Raw genomic sequence first — 4658 nt, 5'->3', positions numbered from 1 at the left:
GAGTAGTTCTGCATAGGCTGTTAACTCGTTCGTTAACAGTATAATCAATGGTATCACAGGTCCCATGGAGTCTCCTCTCCATAGCATCCATAGCCTCGTACAGCTCATGTCGAAGTTCATCAATCGCTGCTGTAGTGCATTCTCTTCTTGCTGGTGGTGGTTCGGTGTCGATCGATGTTGGTCTAGACCTGTCGATCGATATTACCGTGTTGTCACGAAGGTCAATATAAGCTTTAACTATGCTCATATCTCTTTCTAGCTTGTCCAGCTGTCGTGAAAGTGTATCCAGGTATCGCATGATAGGTGAACTTAAAAGATCATGCTTCTCTTCGTACGATTTCATCCTATTTTCCAGTTCTGCGAACCTCGTGTCGATCGACGATGAAGAATGTGTGTCGATCGATGGAAAAGTAGCATTCTGAGCTTGGTCATTCTGGCGAATTGTGTCCAACTCTTTCTGTAGAAGATCTATCCTCTTGCTTAACCATTCAACATTGTTGTTGAGAGGGCTGTAGACGTCTCCAATCCGTGTATTGATGTAAGCAACCTCCCATTCATCTTTCTTAGGTGATGGACAGTCTGGTCGGTCCATGGGTGTAGTCTTGCCGATGTCGACCGATGGTACAGGTACCCTGTCGGTCGATACTGGTGGCGTAGCCTCTTTCTCAAGCATGGTCAATATGTTTCCAAGCTCCACTCTTATTTCAGCCATATCATTCTGGAAGTCCTTGTAACTGACATCCAAAGGCTGGAAAGTGTCTTCCACCAATGTGTGCATGTTTGCCCCAAGGTGCGCCTGAGCTCTCCATACATCAGTCACCATATCATCTACCTCCTCTCTACTGTAGGGTACTGGTGGTGGTGTGTATGCATGGTAAGGGCGTGTGCGTATTGGAAGGCGCAAGCAACCTCTGTGAAAAAGGGATGCTCTATCCAAAAGTCTCTTTACTTGCTCCTTGGTAACATGGATGATTTCACCATCAACTCCTCTAGCATAGCCAAACTCATCTCTGTAGACACCATATTCATCCTTAGCCTCCCACTTGAATCTTCTTGATCCATCAGTATTGAAGGCACGTCGTCCAAACTCCAATCGTCTGTCGGGCGATCTGATTCTTGGTCTGTCGATCGATCCGGGATATCCGTCGTCGATCGATGGTGTTGAAACGATGTCGATCGATGGTGTTCGTCGAGGTTGACCGAAGTGTTGAGGAACTGGATCCTCCCTTGTGTTGTTGTTGTGGTTGTCCTGGACGTGATTTAGGATGTCTGGATGGCTACGTTGCTGTGTGAACAGGTTCTCTGGTCCATTAGCAACTTGGAGGATGTCTGCTATGTCTTCTCTAGTTATGTGCAGAACTCTTCCATCCATAGCTCTTGCATATCCATCTGTGTCCCTGAAAATTCCAAATTCATCAGGTGTTAGTGAAACGTTCCTGATATCGTAAGGTTCATGAGATCTCGGTTGAGCTCTGTTGAAGGTGTCGATCGATGGGTGTGTGGTGGTGGCGATCGATGGTGCACGTCTAGCTGCACGGTTGGATCGATTGAACATGTTGTTGCAGTCTTCCATTGATGAATCTCCAAATGCTGGAAGCTGCTGGGTAGAAGGTGAAAAGTTTTGAATTTTCGTGGCTTGAGTTGTCAACCTTTTATACCCATGTGTTGCCCTAATCGGTGAAATTCCGATTTTGTCGTTTAAGGTGTCCGCGTTAATATCGATCGATATTATACTGGCAATATCGATCGATGGACGATGTCGTTTTGCTGGATGAAGTAGATAATCGATCGATGGTGGGCGTTTGATGTCGATCGATTTTGGGACTCGAATTGCAAATCTGTCATTCTCCAAGTAATTTTCCCAAGCTCTCTCTTCCCAATAGTCTGCATCATGTTCTTCACTGTGGTCTCCACTGTGGGAAGAGGTGGCTATGTCTACTGCAAAACTCTCATGAAATCCGCTATCCGCCCAACTCCTTACTGAGTAATCATCTTCCATTAGGTTGGGTGGGATGTCGAAATTCGGGTAGCAATGATCTGGTAGATCGAGTTCATCATCTGGTGGGTCTCTGTCGATCGATGATTCATAGTTGTTGTCAATCTCCTCTGACTTGTAAGTGTCGATCGATGACGTTAAAGTACTGTCGATCATCCCGAGTACTCTGTCTCGTACTCGACTTCACAATGACAAACTGCGATTATACCAGTATCATCTTCCTTTACCACTGATTTGGCTTGTGGTTTGCCAAGTTTGACAGGGTCGTAGTGGATCTCTGGATCTATCATTGATAACACATCCTGTTGGTGTTCATGTCACATATGGCTCCTACTGTAGCCATAAATGATCTGCCAAGTAAGAGGGAAGAGTTCCAGTTTAGCTTGATATCTAGGACATGAAAATCCACAGGGACGATAGCATCACCAATATGTACCTCGAGGTCTTTGATGAAGCCTCCAGAGTTTATCTGAGAGTAATACACGAAAGTAAAGATCTCTGGTGAAGGCTCTACTTGCAGGCCCAGATGGTCTGCCATGACCTTTGGTAAGATGCTGACTGATGAACCAGTGTCACATAGTGCATGAGGAAATTCAATACCTTGTATCACACAGGGTATTACAAACTTCCCAGGATCACTCTTCTTTGGCAAAGTAATCCTCCTCTTCATATCTTCTCTGACATTGTCAAACCTTCTCCTAATGTCAGTTTCAGTCTCCCTTGTTTCTCTGAAGAACATCCACAATCTCTTTGTGAAATAAACCTCCTCAAAAGGTTTCTCTGGTGGGATTCCGATAACTCTTGTAGTGAAACCATCAATCTCCTTTTCATTAGCTTCCCTCTTAAGTTTCTTAGGAATCTTCTCCTTTCTACTCCTTAACCTTCTTCCTTCAGTTTCCTCTGATGTAGGTGTAGTGTCTGAAGGGTTACCAGTGATTCCGGTAGGGTTAGCTTGTGGTTTCGGTGTGGGTCTGAGTGCATTGATTCGGTTGCTGTCTATCGATGGTAGTTGCACTCGGTATGTGAGAGGTGCGTGTCGATCGATAGGTGGAGAAAAGGGTCGATCGATACGGTTCTCTTCTTTGTGTCGATCGATGAGTGGCTCGTCTCGTCGGTCGATATCTTCGTAGGTGTGGGTGGGTGGGTACGGATGAGAAGCCGTGAATTCAGCTTGTGTCAATATCCTAACCGCTTTGCAGTCTACAATCGTATCCGGAAATGACATCGTCGATGTCGATCGATGTGGACTAGTTGGTGTCGATCGACACCATTGTGATCCACCGAGACTTAGTGAACTTTCCACTTCAAAGTCTCCTTCTTGTAGCTTCTCCTGTTTCACCACTTGCCAGAAATCATCATCTATGATAGCATTGACGTGGTGTTTCCTATTTCCTTCCCCTACTTCCTTAGAAGTTCCAATCCTCCTGATAGAGTCTTCAGTCTGGACAATCTGTGTCTCAAGTTTCTTAACTTGAGTGCAGATGGTGTCTATCCTCGTGGTCAGATTGTTGAAGACAGAATCAATCTTCCCATTGAAGTCTACTGTAAGCTTCTGCTGACCTTCCAGAACTCTATCAATCATGGCATCAAACTTACTCTCCTGGGTGGGTGGCAGTGGGTTTTGGTAAGCTGAGTTGCCGTAGTTCCTTGTGTTGGTGAAGGGTTTCTGATACTGTGAACTGTGGTTGTAGTTACTCTTCTGACTACTGCCAAAAAAGTTTATGTTTCCACTCTGGTTTCCATATCTCTGAAATCCAGTACCTCCAATGTAGTTCACATCTTCCTCTGTATCATCCTCTCTAGCCTCTCTTTCTTCAGCTGAGCAGACTGGCTGCCCCAGGAATGCATGTAAAGCATCTATCTTGGCTCTGACTTCATTCATCTGGTCTTCCCGATGGCTGCAACCGATTTCTTCTTGTCAGAGTCAGTGTTCTTGGTGTTGCTGCTGTTGGCTAGGTTCTCAATAAGTCTCACAGCCTCTATTGGATTCCTAGTGTTGAAGTTCCCCTCACTAGCAGTATAAAGAGCCATCTGATACCTTAAGGCGATACCTCTGTAGAAAGTGCTTAACAGCTGCACTTCATTGAATCCATGGTGTGGACAGTCTCGCTGAAAAAAACTTGAATCTGATCCACGCGTCTTTAAAAGTCTCACTAGGCTTTTGCGCGAAAGTGGCTATTTTGCTTCTTAAGTCTTCAGCGCGTGCCTCATCAAAGAAATTACGCAGGAAGGCGTTTTTGATGTCGGCCCAGGATGTCAATGATCCTGTAGGTAGCTGCTTGAGCCAGTGCAAAGCTTCTCCAATCAGTGAGTATTTGAAGAGCCTGCAGAGTAGGTAGTCCTCGGGGACTCCATCCATACGAATAGCAGCGATAAGATCCTCGAACCTCTCCAGATGGTCCATAGGATGCTCGTGTGATTGCCCAGAATAAGGTATCTGAGACACGAGAGAGTAGTACTGAGGCTTGAGCTCGAAGTTCGGCTTCTGAATCTCTGGAAGTCGAATAGCTGATCTGTTGGTGTAGTACTCGTCTGGACGGTTATAGTCTGCCAACGATCGTGTTTGAGCTTCTCCTGTAGCCTCAGCTTCAGGTTCAGGGATTATGTATTCCTGTGCATCTAGCTTCTGACCTGTTGCATTACTCAGATGACCATCTTGGTC

The sequence above is a fragment of the Raphanus sativus genome, unplaced genomic scaffold (genome assembly GCF_000801105.2).
Source record: "Raphanus sativus cultivar WK10039 unplaced genomic scaffold, ASM80110v3 Scaffold0023, whole genome shotgun sequence".
Lineage (NCBI taxonomy): Eukaryota > Viridiplantae > Streptophyta > Magnoliopsida > Brassicales > Brassicaceae > Raphanus > Raphanus sativus.
This window is presented reverse-complemented; position numbering follows the sequence as displayed.